The sequence below is a fragment of the Eulemur rufifrons genome, chromosome 8 (assembly GCF_041146395.1).
Source record: "Eulemur rufifrons isolate Redbay chromosome 8, OSU_ERuf_1, whole genome shotgun sequence".
Classification (NCBI taxonomy): Eukaryota; Metazoa; Chordata; class Mammalia; order Primates; family Lemuridae; genus Eulemur; species Eulemur rufifrons.
This window is the reverse complement of record NC_090990.1, coordinates 96,676,502-96,695,717: the sequence shown is the minus strand read 5'-3', so window position 1 is coordinate 96,695,717 and position 19,216 is coordinate 96,676,502. Positions and strand designations below refer to the sequence as shown.

Here is a 19,216-nt window from a genome sequence, read left to right as displayed (position 1 = left end):
TATCAAAATCTATGGGATGCAGCTAAAGCAGTACTGAGAGGAAAATTCATATCCATAAATGCCTATATTAAAAAGACAGAATACCTGCAAATAGACAACCTAACGAATAGACTCAAAGAGTTGGAGAAAGAAGACCAGAAGGACCCTAAACCCAGCAGAAGGCGAGAAATTACTAAGATCAAATCAGAATTAATTGAAAAGGACAACAAAGAAACTATAAGGGAAATTAATAAAACAAAAAGTTGGTTCTTTGAAAAGATAAACAAAATAGACACACCTCTTCCTAGACTAACCAAGAACACAAAAGTAAAATCTCTAATAACCTCCATTAGGAACATGAAAGGAAAAATCACAACCGATGCCACAGAGATACAAGATATCATCTATGAATTCTACAAAAATCTTTATGCACACAAACTGGAGAATGCAGAGGAAATGAACAAATTTTTAGAAATACATAGTCTTCCCAGGCTCAACCAGGAAGAAATAGAGTACCTGAACAGACCAATATCAAGAACTGAAATTGAAACAGCAATAAAAAACCTTCCCAAAAAGAAAAGCCCTTGTCCAGATGGGTTCACACCTGAATTTTACCATTCATACAAAGAACTGGTGCCCATCCTACATAAACTATTCTCCAATATTGAGAAGGATGGAATTCTCCCCAACACGTTCTACCAAGCCAATATAACATTGATACCAAAACCAGGAAAGGACGCAACAAAAATAGAGAACTACAGACCAATTTCTCTCATGAATATAGATGCAAAAATTTTCAATAAAATACTAGCAAATCGAATCCAAGTACTTATCAAAAAAATAATCCACCACGACCAAGTGAGCTTCATCCCAGAGATGCAGAGGTGGTTCAACATATGTAAATCTATAAATGTAATTCACCACATAAATAGAAGCAAAACCAAAAACCATATGATACTCTCATTAGATGCAGAAAAAGCATTTGACAAAATTCAACACCCTTTTATGATAAAAACGCTTAACAAAATAGGGATTGATGGAACCTACCTAAAAATGATACAAGCCATATATGACAAACCCACAGCCAACATCATTCTGAACGGGGAAAAATTGAAAGCATTCCCATTTAGAACTGGAACCAGACAGTGCTGCCCACTGTCCCCATTACTTTTCAACATAGTATTGGAAGTCCTTGCGAGAGCTATCAGGCAAGAGAGCAGAATCAAGGGAGTCCAAATAGGGAAGGAAGAGATCAAACTCTCACTTTTTGCTGATGATATGATGTTATATCTGGAAAACCCCCAGGATTCAACCATGAGACTCCTGGATTTGATTAACGAATATAGCAAAGTCTCAGCCTACAAAATTAATATACACATATCAGAGGCATTTATATATGCCAATAACAGTCAATTGGAAAACCAAATTAAAGACTCAATACCCTTCAAAATAGCAACAAAGAAAATAAAATATCTAGGTATATACCTAACTAAAGAGGTAAAGGACTCCTATAAGGAAAACTATGAAACACTGAGAAAAGAAATAGCAGAACTTCAAATAGATGGAAAAATATATCATGCTCGTGGATCGGAAGAATCAACATTGTTAAAATGTCTATACTATCCAAAGTGATCTACAGATTCAATGCAATCCCTATTAAATTACCAACATCATTCTTTACAGACATAGAGAAAATAATTATACACTTTGTATAGAATCAAAGAGATCCCGTATAGCAAAAGCAATTGTAAGCAAGAAAAACAAAATGGGAGGTATTAATTTGCCAGACCTAAAACTATACTACAAGGCTGTGGTTCTTAAAACAGCCTGGTATTGGCACAAGTTCGGGGACACAGACCAGTGGAACACAACAGAAAATCCAAATATAGAACCAACCTCATATAGTCACCTAATTTTTGATAAAGCAAGAAAGAATATACTCTGGGGACAAGAATCCCTATTCAATAAATAGTGCTGGGAAAATTGGTTAGCCACTTGTAGAAGACTGCAACAGGACCCACAGCTTTTACCTCTCACAAAAATCAAATCATGGTGGATAACAGACTTAAACCTTAGGCGTGATACAATCAGAATTCTAGAAGAAAATGTAGGAAAGACTCTTACAGACATTGGCCTAGGCAAAGAATTTATGAAGAAGACTCCGAAGGCAATCACAGCAACAACAAAAATAAATGAATGGGACATGATTAAATTAAAAAGCTTCTGCACAGCCAAAGAAACAGTCACGAGAATAAACAGACCACCTACACAATGGGAAAAAAATTTTGCATACTACACATCAGATAAAGGACTGATAACAAGAATCTATTTAGAACTCAGGAAAATCAGCAAGAAAAAAATCAAGCAACTCTATCAAAAAGTGGGCAAATGACATGAATAGAAACTTCTTGAAAGAAGATATAAGAATGGCTAACAAACATATGAAAAAATGCTCAACATCCCTAATCATCAGGGAAATGCAAATCAAAACCACAATGAGATATCACTTAACCCCAATGAGAATGGCCTTTATCAAAAAACCCCAAAAAAACACATGTTGGTGTGGATGTGGAGAGACAGGAACACTAATACACTGCTGTTGAGACTGCCAACTAGTGCAACCCCTGTGGAAAGCATTATGGAGGTATCTTAAACAGATTTAAGTAGACCTGCCATTTGACCCAGCAATCCCATTACTGGGCATATACCCAAAGGAAAAAAGATCATTCTGTACCAAAGACACATGTACCCGAATGTTTATAGCAGCACAATTCACAATTGCAAAGATGTGGAAACAACCCAAATGCCCATCAATACATGATTGGATTAGTAAACTGTGGTATATGTATACCATGGAATATTACTCAGCTATAAGGAATAATGAAGATACGACATCTCTATGGTTCTCCCGGAGAGAGTGGGAACCCATTATATTAAGTGAAGTATCCCAAGAATGGAAAAACAAGCATCACATGTACTCACCAGAAAATTGGTTTCCCTGAACATCACCTTAATACACATCTTGGAATGACACCAATCGGATATCAGACTCAGGTGGGGGTGGGGGAGAGGATGGGGGTATGCCTACACAATGAGTGCATTGCGCACCGTTTGGGGAATGGTAACGCTTGAAGGTGCTGACTCGGGAAGGGGGGTGGGGAAGGGAGGGATATATACCTACATGATGGTTGCAACACGCATTACCTGGGGAACAGACATGCCTGGAGCTCTGACTTGGGGGGAAAGGCGGTACATGGGCAACGTATGTAACCTGCAATTCTGTATCCCCCATAACAATAAAATGAAATTTAAAAAAAAAAGACAATAAAAAAATGTTTACAATGTGATGTCTCACAAAGAAGTGTCAAAATGCAATTTCCCATTGTTACACCTCAAAGAAGAAATAGAGTATAATGGGAAGCAGTAGGACACAGTGATTAAAAGAATGGGCTCTAGAGCCACACTGCCCAGGACTGAATTCTGTTTTCTCCAGTTTCTAACTGTAGCCATGGACAAGTTATTTAACTTTTCTTTGTCTCAATTTCTTTATCTCTAAAATGGGCTTAATGATAGCACCGTCTTTACAGAGTTGTAGTAAGGATTAAATAAGTTAATATATCAAAGTGTTAAGAAAAGTATCTGGCACCTAGTGAATGCTATATAGTAAACTCTAAGTCTATATAAAATTATTTAAAGCATACTAAAAGCAGAGATATTAAAGGTAAAATGTTTACTAAGGAAGACTTCAAATGATCATTTTAGAGAGAGAATTAGAAGCTAAAGACAAAGGACAATAACTATAGGAAGTTTGCATGAATACAATCAATTTTGTAATTTATTCAATGTGATTATGTAATTAAATTCTATTTTTCTCTGTGAGATTAGTAATATAATTTACAGCTGACCTTAAAAAGAGAAGAATCTCAAAGAAGGACATTAATTCATTCATCAGCTATCTCTTGTTTCCTTACTATATGTGAGGTTTATAGATGCCATAGTGTGTACTAGTTGCTCAATAATTATTTATTAATGAACAATGAATTAGGAAGAGTTCCTGTTGTTAAATAACTCACAACAACATTAGAAGAGAAAGGTAAATGGGAAAGATAGTACAGATTAAGGGGTTTGATGATGGAGATAAATATAGGAAGCATAAAGAAGGGAACCTAACTCAGGCTTAAGGTCAGACAATGCTATAAAGGAGGTACTATCCAAGGTAGTAAGGGAAAGCTGAATGATACATGTGTCACAGGGGGCATGAAGGTATAGGGCTCAGCATTTTAAGGTCCAGAGGAAACAGCATGAGAATCACTACAGATTGGTGGTTAAGAACAGAGGCTTTGGCGAAAGAACACCCTACAGTTGATTCTTATTTCACCTTGGACAAAGTCTGAAACTCCACAACACACTTTCCTCATTTATAAAATAGACAATATTAGTACTTAACTCATAAGAATATTGTGAGACTTGGATGAGTTAATACATAAATCATTGAGCAAAGTGACTGACACATAGTAACATCTCAAGAAATGCTGGCCATGACTATTATTATCATTATTAGGGAAGATCATGTCCTGCTTAGGAAATAAAAAGTGGTTCTGAATGGTTCCAGGGCTGTGTGATTCATAGCAACTTTAAAGAGGCTGAGTCCTTGGGAAGTGCTGTAAAGAACTAAAAGAAACCCAGCCATGACCTTGAGTTTGAAAAGTGCCTTGGTGTGTGGGGTTTTCCAAAATAAAAATGTTGAATTTAATTGAACTAAACATGTCATAATGTACTTCCTAGTATTGTGTGAGTTGAATGAGTCTTTATTAGCTCTTTTCACACCATTCATAATTGTATTGAAATGAGTCACAGCCCTTCTCTGCTTCTGCCACTGCAAACTTCAGAATCTCCTCTTATCAGGCTACTTGCACATGGGAGCCCTTGCCACTCTCACTAGAGCATTTCCCCAGCTCTTCTTTGAAACTTCTCTAGTAGCATGGATGAGGAATTCAGTTCACCTGTACTGCATGCAAGTGACCAAGGATTTTCATGAGGGTTCTTGCTTTTTATTTACTGTTCCCTGATTAAACTCATCTGCTTTTTTTTTTCTTTTAACATTTTAGGCTTATATACTTAGTAATAGTTCACTGTGGCCTCAAATTCAACTTTCTTTTTAGTTAGTAACTCAGAACACTTTGTGCTTTGAGCACATTCTATATGCTCTTTTTCTAAAGCGTTATTTTGCAAATTCACTGAAACTTATCTGCCTTTTCCTACCAGATGCAAAGAGATTCCTGCCATTAACTTCTGAACTTCACAAACTTTGAGGAGTCTAGACATTTCCATCAAGATAAATAACCATTTTGATGGTGATCCCACTGGTGTTGAGGCCTCTGTGCCTGAGGCTTGTGGGCAAAGAGCAAGACTCCTCCTCCCACTCTGAGTGGCACTGTGACGTTGCTGCTCCAGAGAGCAGGAGAGCTTAAGAGCTGCACGTTTGGGGCTGTGGGTGGCATCTCCCAACTGTAGTCACTGACAACACCCTCTGGCACTGTTTGGGGCCTAGAGAGTTGTCCTGCCACTGCTATCAGAACTTGTTGACCTGCCTAGCCCACTGCTGCCATAAGAAAAAACTACCACCTTTGCTGAGGGAGGATTAGGTTAGCAGTACTCTCCCTAAGCTGCCTGTCCCTTTTGGGTAAAGCCTACCCTCCCTGGAGACAACCCCTTGGCACAACTTCACCTCCCCTTCCAGAACATTTCAGCCACAACCCATAGCCATAGCCAATAGCCCTGGTAGCCCTGCATATAGTGGGCTGAGCTGTCTCCACACCTCTGCTGCAGCTGGGCCAGGGGGGAGCTGGGAATCTGGGTGCTTTTGTGCCCCAGAAGCACAGAGACCACTATCACTGCTGAGAGAGGGAAGTGCAAGTGGCTGTGTGCTCAGTAGCTGCCTAACTCTGCTAACCTCATCAAGAGGGAACCACCCCTCCTGTTGCAGGCTCACAGTACATCTGCCCTTCTCCTGCCTGGACATTCCTCAGGACCAGGAGATCAACCCACCCTTCACTATCACATCCAGCATCTGAACTCAGGGAGGCTTGAGTGCAAGTTTACCAGACTGGTCTTGGTTTGGTCCCCTTGGACTCAAACGTGCTATCTAAGGGCCCAGGGAATGGGGATTACCTAACCTAGTCTACAACTACTAGCACCTGAACACTCTCCCAGGGCTCTGGGAGGTCCAACCACTCCAAATTGTCAGCAACACCACTTGTGGGTACCTACATACGTGGACCAAAAGGCAGTGTACCTCTCCCTCTCTACAATGAGCAGCAGAGTTCCTGTAAGAGAAAAACATGAGCCACAAATATATCTGTTTTGAGCTGAGGGAAGAGGTTCCAGATGAGAAGGAACAACCAAAAGAACTCTGGCCATATGAAAAAACAGGCTGTTCCAACACTCCAAAAGGATCACACTAGCTCTCTAGCAATGGACTTCAAACCAAAGGAAATTTGAAAATGTCATATATGGAATTCAAAATATGGATCACAAGTAAGCTCAATGGGATCCACTAGTGAGTTGACAACCAATTCTAAGAAACCAGAAAAATAATTCAGGACATGAATGAAAAATTCACTAAGGAGATAGATTTTTTTAAAAAAAAAAATTACAGGACTTCTGGAAATGAAGGAGTCATTTTGGGAATTTCAAAATACAGAAGAAAGTTTTAACAACAAACTACACAAAGAAGAAGAAAGAATTTAGAGTTTGAAACTAAGGCTTTTGAATTAACCCAATCAAAAATAAAGAAAAATGAATCAAGAAAAATGAACAAAGTCTCTGAGAAATATGGGATTATGTAAAGAGAGAAAACATAAGAGTCATAGAAATCCCTGAGGGAGAAGAAAAAAAGCAAAAAGCATGAAAAACCTATTTGAGGGAAAATGGAGGAAAACTTCCCTGGTCATGCTAGAGATTTAGACATCCAGATACAAGAAGGGCAATGAACTCTGGAAAAATTCATTCCAAATAGGATATCACAAAGGCACACAATCATCAGATTGGCCAATGTCAAAGTGAACAAGAAAAGTCTTCAAGCTGTCAGATGAAAGCATCAAGTAATTATAAAGCAGAAGACATCAGACTGACAGCAGATTTCTCAATTAAAACCTTGCAAGCAAGAAAGGATTGGGGTCCCATTTTATCCTTAGACAGAATAACTGTCAGCCATAATTTTGTATTCTGCAAAATTAAGCTTCATAAATAAAGGAAAAATAAAGTCTTTTCCAGACAAGCAACACTAAGGGAATTTGTCACCACTAGACCTACTCTATGAGAAATGCTTTAAAGTGCTCTAAACACCAAAATGTATGGTCAATACTTTCAAGTGAAAACACTTGAAAGTAAAAACTCACAGCTCACATGAAACAATAACACAAGGGAGAATGCAAAGCAACTGGTAACAATCAATATATTGACTAGAATTTTATCTCATTTACCAGTATTAACATTGGATGTAACTAGTCTAAATGCCTCACTTAAAAAAATATAGATTGGCAGAATGGATTTAAAAACACAACCTGTACTCCGGTTTTTCTTCAAAATGAAGAAATCTTTTGCCTTTTACTAAAGATTTCCATGGAGAGGAACAGTTATGAGTTGGTAACCAAATTTTTTAAAGCCTTGCTCAGGCAAGTCTAAGTAAAAAAAAAAAAGTAAAAACATAAAAACCCCACAACCTAAATATCTGTTGTCTTCAAGAAACTCATTTATTCATAAAGAGTCTCATAGACTCAAGGCAAAGAAGTGGGAAAAAAATGTTCCACACAAATGGAAACCAAAAAGTATAGGTGTTGCTATACTTTTATCAGATAAACTTTAAACCAGAAACAGAAAAAAAAAAAAAAAAGACAAGGATGGTTATTATATAATGATAAAGTGATAATTCAACAAAAAGATATAAAAATCCTAAATATCTATATGCACCTAACACTGGAGCTCCCAGATTCAAATACTACTAGACTTAAGAAGTGAAATAAACAGCAACATAATAATAGTGGGAGACTTCAACACTGCACTAACAGCACTAGACAGATCATTGAGGCAAAAAATCAACAAAGAAACACTGAACTTAAACAGGACTCTAGAACAAATAGACCTCGCAGGCATTTACAGAGCATTCTACCCTAAAACTACAGAATATACATTATTCTCATCAGCACATGGAACATTTTCTAAGATAGATCATATGTTAAACCACAAAACAAGTCTCAGTAAGTTAAAAAAAATCAAAATCATACTATATATCTTCTTAGACCACAGATAAATAACACTAGATATCAATTCCAAGAGGAACTCTCAAAACTATACAAATACATGAAAATTACACAACCTGTTGCTGAACAATCTTTGGGTCAATGATGAAATCAATGTGGAAATAAAAAAAATTTTTTGAATTGAATTACAATGGTGACACAAGTTACTATAATTTCTGGAATATAGTAAAAATAGTGCTAAGAGGAAATTTCATAGCATGAAATTCCTACATCAAAAAGACAGAAAGATCACAAATTAACAATCTAATGTCACACTTCAAGGAACTATAAAAAGAAGAATAAACCAAACTGAAAGCTAGCAGAAGATAAGAAATAGCAATGACCAGAGCAGAATTAAATAAAATTGAAACCAGAAAAACAATACAAAGGATCAATGAAACAAAAAGTTGGTTCTTTGAAAAGATATGTAAAGTAGTAGACCACTAGCTAGATTAATCAAGAAAAGGACAGGATTCAAATAAGCTCAATCAGAAATAAAAAAGGAGACATTACAACTGATACCACAGAAATACGAAAGATCATCCAAGAGTACTATGAACAACCATATGCATGCAAACTAGAAAATTTAGTAGAAATGGCTAAGTTTTTAGAAACACACAACCTCCCAAACCTGAATCAGAAAGAATAGAAATCCTGAATAGACCGATAATAAGTAGTGAGATTGAAACAATAATAAAAGGTACCCCAACCACAACAACAAAAAGCCCAGGACCAGGTGGATTCACAGCCAAATTCTACCAGAACTATAAGAAGAACTGGTACCTATCCTACTGAAACTGTTCCATAACATTGAGAAGGAGGGAATCCTCCCTAACTCATTCTAGAATGTCAGTATCACTTTGATACCAAACGATGGGGAAAAAATAAAACTATATACCAATACCCCACATTAATCTAGATGCAAAAATCCTCCACAAAATACTAGCAAACCAAATCCAACGGCACACCAAAATATAATAATAATAATGATAATTCACCCCAATCAATGGGTTTCATCCCAGGGATGCAAGGATGGTTCAACATATGCAAATCAATAAATGTGTCCACTACATAAACAAAATTAAAAACAAACACCACATGATCATGTCAATAGAAGCAGAAAAAACATTTGAAAAAAATCCAGCACCCTTTCATGATAAAAACCCTTACCAAGCTAGGCATAGAAGGACCATAACTCAAAATAATAAAATCATATATAACAGACCCACAGCCAACATCATATTGAATGGGGAAAATTTGAAAGTATTCCCTCTAAGAACTAAAACAAGACAAGGATGCCCACTTTTACCACTTCTATTCAACATAGTACTGAAAGTCCTAGCCAGAGCAATTGCATAAGAGAAAGAAATAAAGGACATCCAAATCAGAAAAGAGGAAGTCAAACTATCCCTGTTTGAAGATGATATGATCTTATATCTAGAAAACCCTAAAAACTGCTCCAAAACTCTCCTAGAATTGACAAATAAATTCATTATAGTTTCAGGTAACAAAACTAATGTACATAAATCAGTAGCATTCCTATACACTAATAATAGCCAAACTGAGAATCAAATTAAGAACTCAATGCCATTGACAATAGATGCAAAAAATAAAATATGTAGGAATGTACTTAAACAAGGAAGTAAAAGATCTCTGCAAGGAGAACTACAAAACACTGATTAAAGAAATCATAGATGACACAAACAAATGGAAAAACAAGCCATGCTCATAGATTGGAAGAATCAATATTGTTAAAATGTCCATACTACATGGATTCAATGCAATTCCCACCAAAATACCACCAATGTCATTATTCACAGAATTAGGAAAAACAATCCTAAATTTCATATAAAATCAAAATAAACCTGAATAGCCAAAGCAATCTGAAGCAAAAGAACAAATCTGGAGGCATCACATTATCTGACATTAAATTATACTGAAGGCTATAGTAAACAAAAAACATGGTACTTGCACAAAGGTAGAGACATAGATCAATAGAACAGAATAGAGAATCCAGAAATAAAACCATATACCTACAACCAACTGATCTTCTACAAAGCAGACAAAAACTTACACTAGGGAAAGTATGCGCTATTCAATAAATGATGCTGGGAAAATTGCATAGTCACATGCAGAAGAATGAAATTAAATTCCTGTCTCTCACCACAAACAAAAATTAACTGAGGATGGATTAAAGACTTAAATGTAAAACCTGAAACCACAAAAATTATAGAAGAAAATGTAGAAAAAACTCTTCTGGACATTGGCCTCAGGAAAAAATTTATGCCTAAGACCCCAAAAGCAAACACGGCAACAACAAAAATAAATAAACAGGACTTTATGAAACTAAAAAGTTTCTGCACAGCAAAGGAAATAATCAATGGAGTAAATAGACAACCTACAGAATGGGAAAAATATTTGCAAACTATACATCCAACAAAGAACTAATATCCACAAGCTACAAAGAAATCAAACAAATCAGCAAGAAAAAAAATAGCCCCATTAAAAAGTGGGCAAAAAAATGAGCAGATATTTTTCAATGGAAGATACAAAAATGGCCAACAAAGTGTCCATGAAATAAAAATAGGCTACTATAAAGAGAAAAGTTTGGAATATAAGGTAATTTTTTCCATTAATAAATTCACAAATTGGAAGAAAATTTGAGAAGCCTTCCAGAAAGTGTAGTAAAAAGAAAGTTAGAAAAATAAGAAACAGAATAAACAATGGGATTTATAGAAGAAGTGTAATGTCCAGCAAATATGAGTGTCAGAACAAGCAAATAGAAAAAAATAGAGAAGAAACAACATCAGGGAAAACAATATTTCAAAATACTGAAGAATATAAATTTTTAGATTGAGTGATTAGCAGAGCAGGAAAGAAAATAAGAAAAGAACACACATGGAAGGGCATCATCCTATGAGATCAAACTCTAGGAATAAAGGAAAATGCTAAAATCTTTCAGATAAAAGGAAGAAAAACATCAAAATCAAAAGACTGAGATTTCAAATGAAATTAGACTTTTTAACACTAAAAGTTAGAAAACAATGAAGCAATGCATTCAGATTCACTAGGGAAAATTATTTCTAAGCTAAATTAGTACATCAAACAGAATATTCACAATATGTGTGGATATAATAAACATATTTTTAGAGAAGTAGCATTTCAAGGAATTTACATCCCATGTTCTTGTTCTCAGGAAGTTATTGAAGAAGTACTCCATCAAAATGAGGGATCCAGGAAATAAGAAAACTAACATAGGTAAGAGACAAATGAATCAGAGTGCTTGTGAAGAAAAGGTCCATCATTATAGCCCTTTGGAAGTCCTAGAGAGCAACCTTAGGATGTGATTGGAGAAGGAGGGAAAGGACCTCAGAATGATGGTCTTAAGACAAAAAGAAATTAAATTACTAGTAGGCTACATAAATATATAAATACAACTTTGGGAGATTATCTAATATGTTTGACTATATCAACTCTCTCTATGGAGAAAAGGTTTCACAGTTCTGGTGAAAAGTTTGAGGACTGATTAATTATAGATACTTGAAAACTAAACAAATAAAAGAGTTAAATCATAAAAATTTAGCAAGAAAAAAATTGCTCAGGAAGAGATGTGCACTTATAATAAGCTGTATGGCTCAGTTGTGAATAATATTTGCATATCATAATAATGTATGTTCTGAAAATTGATTGAACGTTTACTGAGAGGATGACAGGAGGAGAAGTATGTGGGTGTGTTTGTGTTCAAGTGCACACAGATGGTGTTATAAATGAACTAGGAAGTCAAAAGATAATGCCTAACATTTAGGAAGAAAGAAATACCATTATGTACATGTTGCATATAATATAGCAGAAACAGGGAGGTGCATAACATAAGAAACATGTAAAGGAGCTCAAAATGATTACTTCCGAGAAGCAAGAATCATGACTGGATAGAGAACTAATTTTTTTAAATAATGTATTGCATTTCATTTCACATTTTTAATTCTACATTTGGATTATTTATCCAAAAATAAAATTAAATTACAACAATTAAGGATAACTACTGGAGAAATAAAAATGTTTGGTATATAACTTTCTAGCCAGAAACTGAAAACAAATAAAAAATTAATCAATAAAATAAAAGGCCACCTAAGAAACAAATAGAAATTAAGAAACCTTAGTAAAAGGAAAATATAAAAATATGATGACCACAAGATCCAACAATTTATTTAATTACAGTAAACGTGAATGAACTAAGCTAATTCATTGAGACACAAAGTCTCTCAGACTGAGTCTTAATCTGATACTTCCCTATTTAAAAAACATATATTAACATAATATGACAGAAAGATTGAAAATAAAGAGGTTGAAAATGGTATATACAGGCAAATACAGACAGAAAGTTGATGGAATATTACTAATACCAGACAAAATCTTATTTAAGATAAAACCACTGAGATACTTATAAAGTTGATAAACAAAATAATTTAACAGAAAGATATTCCACTCATGAATTTATAATGTCCTAGCAGCATAATTTCAAAATGTATTATGCAAAAACTGATAAAACTACCAGGAGATACTGACACACTCATAGTAGGAGATATTAACAGTTTTCTTGGAAACTAACAAAAATATTTAATGGGTTGATAGAGCTTAAAAGGGTTATAGTAACAATTAACAAGCCTAATCTAAAACTCAAACCTTCATACAGAGAATGGTCACTCTTTTGACCCCAAAAGATCCCTCAACATTGATATTATGTAGATATTTTTCAAGGACCACAATTCAATAAAATAAGAAAACAACCAAAAAAAAAAAAAAAGTAGCCAAACCCTCCTACATCATCTTTCCTCATAGGTCTGATCTGAATATCTCATTTACTATATGTTAGCCATTATTCTAAGCACTTTCAAATATTTACTCAATCTTTATGACAATTGTTTATGGTAGGTAGTATTATTCTTCACACTTTATAAATAAGGAAATTGAGGCACAGAGAGATTGAGCAATTTGTGCAAAGTTATACAGCTAGTGAGTGGCAGAGTGGACACAAACCCAGGGACCCTGACTCCAGCGTCTGGGCTCTTGACTCCTGTATTAAGCTTATTCTCTTAACATAAGCATCTAAATAGATTGTGAGATAAATGAGAAATAAAAATGAAAATTAAAAATGTGTAGTACTACAACTTAACAAAAGTACTAGATATCAAAACTAATGAGGTACATCCAAAGGAGTTCTCAGATAAAAATTGTAACTTTATATTAATATATTTAATAAAAAATAATAAATGAAGATTTTAATTCAAAAAGTTTGGAACAGAATAATAATAAACCCAAAGAAAGTAGAAACCAGTAATAATGAAATAGAAATTAATTGAAATATAAAAGTAAAGAAAACTAAAACAATAAAATGTTATTTTTAAAAAGTTTGGATCTTTGAAGAGATTAATTTAGAAATAAAACCTTTATCAACCATGATCAAGAAAAATCAAAGACACGATAAATAACATCATGTAGGAAAAAAGGATATCAGGACAGATATAGATGAACGAAATACTTATAAAAGCATATCTTTGCCAACTTTATACTAATTTACTTAAAAAAATAAATGAAATGGGCAAATTTGGAGAAAAAGATATATTGCCATAATTAGACATGAAAGAAATAGAAAATTTACTAGAATAGTAACCCTATAAAAAAGGAAATGGTAGTAAGAAACCTACTCTTCCCCTCCCCCACAAAAAAAAACCCAAAGACAAAAAAAATTCATCAGGTTCAGAGCATAGAGAGGTGTGAAATTTCTCCAGCATTTAAAGAGGTTGCTAAGTGCAAACCTTTGATACCAAAAATAGATACAGTATGAAAAGATCATTAGCAGCCAATAATGGGTAGATGAAAAAATAGTAAACTGAATTCAAGAGTGTATAAAAATATCAAGTAGGGTTTACTTTAAAAACATATGAATGAGCCAACATTTAAATTATCTATTAATGTAATTCACCCCTAACTAATTAAAGAATAAAAAGCATATAATTATATCAATGGATGCAGAAAAGGAACTAGCTGAAAATTTAACAGATCATTCATGATAAACTTGCAAACAAACCAGAAATAGAAGAGAACTTCTTTATTTGGATAAAGGATCTTTTCCAAAGATCTATAGAAAGCATCACATTTTATTTATCTATCTATCTATCTATTTATTTATGTATTATTTATTTATTTTATTTCACAATACTATAGGTGTACAAACCTTTTGGTCACGTGAATTGCTTTTGTACAGTTTCAGTCAAATTTATGTTTGTTCATCACCCTGATAGTGTGCATTATACCTGTTAGGTGTGAATTTACCCATCCCCTTTTCCCCCTCACCTGCTTTATTTATGTTGAGTTTTTTTTTACCATAATGTGCACATCAGTGTTGATCAGTTAGTTCCAATTTAATAGTCAGTACATGTGGTATTTGTTTTTCCATTCATGCGATACTTCACCTAGAAGATTGGTCTCCAGTTTCTTCCAAGTTAGTAAAAAAGATATTAGTTCACCATTTTTTGTAGCTGAGTAGTACTCCATGGTATACATATACCACATTTTATTAACCCACTTATGTATTGATCGGCACTTGGGTTGATTCCACCTCTTTGCAATTATGAATTGTGCTGTAAGAAACATTCAAGTGCAAGTGTCTTTTTGATAAAATGACTTTTCCCTTGGGTGAATAACCAATAATGGGATTGTTAGATCAAACGGTAGTTTTACTCTTAGTTTTTTGAGGTATCTCCATACTATTTCCCATAGAGTTTATAATAGTTTGCAGTCCCACCAAGAGTGTATAAGTGTTCCTTTCTCTGAGCAACCACACCAGCATCTGTTGTTGTGGGACTTTTTGATAAAAGCCATTCTCACTGGAGTTAAATGATATTAATATCTCATTGTGGTTTTGATTTGCATATCCCTGATGATTAAGAGATGTTGAGCACTTTTTCATGTTTGTTGGCCATTAGTGTATCTTCTTTTGAAAAACTTTTGTCCATGTCTTTTGGCCACTTTTTAATGGGGTTGTTTGATTTTTTTCTTGCTGATTCAAGCATCACATTTAATGGTGAATGAAGCATGAGAAACATTTCAATTAAAATCTGAAAAAGACAATAATGCCTTTATAACTTCTAGCATTCAATATTATATTTCATAACCAAATGCAATGTGTCAAGAGAAATAAATCAGAGATATGAAAATCAGAACAGAAAGACAAAACTGCCAAAATGTGCAGATGATGTAATCATCAATATGTTTTCTCCCATTTCAGAAAAAAACCTCCATTCACTCTAGATTTTTTCAGTCTTTTTTACCTAAACCCATCTTATTATAAACAAACAAGAATTATATATTTTTAAAAACCTGTCATTTTTCTGTTCATAATCTCAGTATCAGGGTTTCCTTTTCTTTCTCCCGAGTTTCAACTCCATTCTATTTCTAATTTCAAAGAGCTACATATTTAAATAGTGCTATCAGAAAAACTGTGAGGAAGGGACACTGACAAAAAAGGCCCAAGATTAACTAATTATCTCAAGGTCTTGATATGACCTCTGCCCAACCTTAAGCTGTCTTTTCACTGCTCCCTAAGGGATTTCAAACGGTTCTGATGAGGTCACTTATTGGCTGTTCTCAAGTGGTAATAAAGAAACTATAAATTTATCTCTCCATTGTGGAACTCTACATCTTAACAGCTTGTGAGCTCAAGTATTTCCAGTTTCTCTTGGGTAAATGTTTGAAGGCTTTAAAAGAGAGTATGTGGCATTGAACTGAACGCCGGGAAAGTATTCCATGCTTCTCAGTCTCTCCCAGCTTACATGGCTTGTCAAAGATACCACAATAAACTGTTTTATTCTCAAGTATTCATTTCTCAGTATACTGGTACTTAGAAAGGGAACCTTCCCTACTTTTTGAGTCCCTAAGAGAAAGGCATAAACTGAGCACCAGAACTAGGACTTACTGAAGAGGCCAAGTCCCAGAGGAACCTGGTGGATTTGACATCTGATTCTTCTCCAACCTTCTGAAAGGGCCATCTTTGGCTCACATTATGAAAAGGAAACAAAGCTGAGTTGACTGACTGACTAAATGCCGGGAGAAAGACAGAGCTGCGGGAATGACTCCAATAAAGGCCTTTTTTCTGATCTTCCTCTAGGGCAAGGTTCTCAGCTTTTCCCAGGTAATACAGGGTGATGCCCAGATACTGCAAAGCTGGCAGGACTGGCTTGCAGTACAGATGCAGTGTCCCCAGTTTCTGCCATATTCCATGTACCTGGCATGTGAGAGACGTTCAATGAATGTTTGTTGAAGGAATTAACAAAAAAATAATCACAGGCTTAGAATATTCAAACTGAAGGAGACAGATCCTTCGGTTCTTAGGACAGAGAGACCCAGGACTGTGAGTGACTTGCCTAATGCAGCTGCATTCTTAAACATGATTGGGTTCCTCTCCGTAATGGTGATCATGAGGCAAAAGGTCCCCTTTACCCACTGAGCAGGGCAGGGCCGTGTTCTGATGCAAAGGTTCTGTTCCTATGGGAAAACCCAGATTGTCTAAGTACTATCTACGGGGTTGGGTTGAAGAGCTACTTTTATAATGAGATCCCCAGACATTAGAGTGTTTGTATTTTGCTACTGCTGCCTTGGGGACAGTCACTGTGGTTTGGAGGACAGGGACCCCAGAGTCCTGAGGCACAGGAGAATGGTCTTCTCTGAAAGCCTGCAACCCAGACTTAAAGGGACAGGGAAATGGGGAGGCACAGGACAGCCTTGTGCTGCTTTCTGTGTGTTTGTTACTCCTGAATCTGACCAATCAGGGAGATAAACTAACTGAAAGCCCCTGGTGGATTCTATGTTTTTCTTCTAGTCCTCCTCTTCGGAAGATTCTCTGTGTGCTGTATCTGTTACAGCACTACAGTAGTCCTAGAACTCGTGGTTTTGAGCTTCATCTCCTGAATCCTGGATGAGCCCAGTTTTGCCCAGTGAGATGTAAGTCACAATCCAGGACTCGATGAAGCAGGGATTCTTGTTCTGTGACTAAATATGACCTCATTGCTCTTGTCTCGTGGGATACCACTTTCTCTGTTTCTTTTATCTCCTGGGAATGTTATCAAGTAGAAAAAATGTCCCACAAAACTTAGGGATGAAAAAGTATAAATACTGAAAAAAAAGTCACCCAGAAAGGATTATCTGGGCACTAGCCTCAGAGAATCTCGGGCAGAGCTTTCAAAGGCTAAACGCCTTCCATGGACATATTCTCATGGAATCCTCATATCGGTCCTTTGAGGTAGAAATTGGCTCTGTCTTCATCTTACAGGTGAGGGAATGGAGGCCTGAAAAGATGAGAAACGTTTCCCAGGTTACACATGAAGTAAGTGGAGCTAGGGTTTGATCACAGAGGTATTTGATTCCAGACCACGCTCATCCACATCCCCACACATTTCAGAATCTAGAGTTGGAAGGGAAGTGGGTGTGGAAAGTGAAGACTGGACTACTGGACTTTCTAATCGATAGGGATTGGAGAAATTAATGACAACAATCATCTGTGAACATGCAAAAAAGAAAGAGAGAGAGAAAGAAAATGTGCGTGTGTGTGTTTGGGTGGCCCTAACATACAAGTAGAACCCAGAGTTATGGCAGGGGGATGAGGAGGACAGATGAAGGGAGGGAAGAAGACATTTAATGTATTGTTTGCCTGTTATATATCAAGAACTGCACTTGGCAATTTACATACAGTAATTCATATATTCTCCATAGCAACACAATGAAGTAAATGCTGTTATTATCACTATTTTGTATGAGCAAATGGTGACAAGTGAAACGAGCACTGAAAGTCAGGCATCCATCCATTTACTCTGGGGTTAAAGCCAGAGATTTCTATAAACTTAAATATCTTGTTGTTTTTATCACTGTTGTCTTATAGTTACTAGTATTTCCAACCCATAAAAATCTTTTAGAGCCTTTATTGTGCTTAACTAGAGACTAGAAAATAGAAGCAGAAACTACTCTCCACACAGAATGAGGGAGACTCAGGTATGAAAACAAGTGCTATCTGGAGGCTATAGAAGGAGCAGGACTGAAAAGGAGTTGGCTCTGGACCATGGAGTGTTCTAGGTCCACACCTTGAACTAAAGAGAAAAGATCAGTGTCGCCTCTCACTGCCTTACTCCATTTTGAATTTGAGCCTTGAGAGGAGACAATGTTTTTCTACCCTGATTTACTAAACAGAAGCACTTCTGAACAGAGTTGGAGCCAGCCTCTTACCTCCCAGGAATGTGCCTCACATAGCAGTCTGTCCCTGGCTGGAACTAATTCACTCCTTAGGCACGTCCCTTGGCACTGGCCTCTGACACGTGATGGACCGTTGCTGACCTAAACCAGGTGAGTGTGAGTGAAGTTTCAGCACCGTGCACAGTCATTCTCGTGCCTTCTCTAGAAGTCCACACCTACTTCTAGCCAAGCTAGTTAGGGGTTTCCAATACATATGATCCCCAACTTAGGGTGGTTCAACTTACAATTTTTTTGACTTTATGATAGTTTAAAAGCCGTATGCTTTCAGTAGACACCATACTTCAAGTACTCATATGACCAGTCTGTTTTTCACTTTCAGTACAGTCTTCATTAAATTATGTGAGACATTCAATAGGCTTTGTGTTAGATGATTTTGCCTAACTGTAGGCTAATTTAAGTGTTCTAAGCACATTTAAGTAAGGCAGGCTAGACTAAGCTATGATGTTCCATAGATGAGGTGTACTAAATGCATTTTCAATTTAGGATATTTCAACTTACAGGAGGTGACCTCATCATAAGTGGAGGAGCATATGTGCTGCCTTTAGATATTTACTGCCCGCCAACACACACGCACTGCCTCTGCCCCCCAGTCCCAGGGCCAAGGTGAGAACCTTCAGAAGTCTTTGAGCACTTGG

At 36.0% G+C, this 19,216-nt stretch overlaps 1 non-coding gene across 1 annotated transcript; it reads left to right on the top strand.

The window, feature by feature from the left end:
• Positions 1–7,546: 7,546 nt before the first annotated feature.
• LOC138390996 (U5 spliceosomal RNA) lies at positions 7,547–7,663 on the top strand. The gene has a single exon (XR_011234642.1). It is a non-coding gene; the product is annotated as a U5 spliceosomal RNA (small nuclear RNA).
• Positions 7,664–19,216: the final 11,553 nt, after the last annotated feature.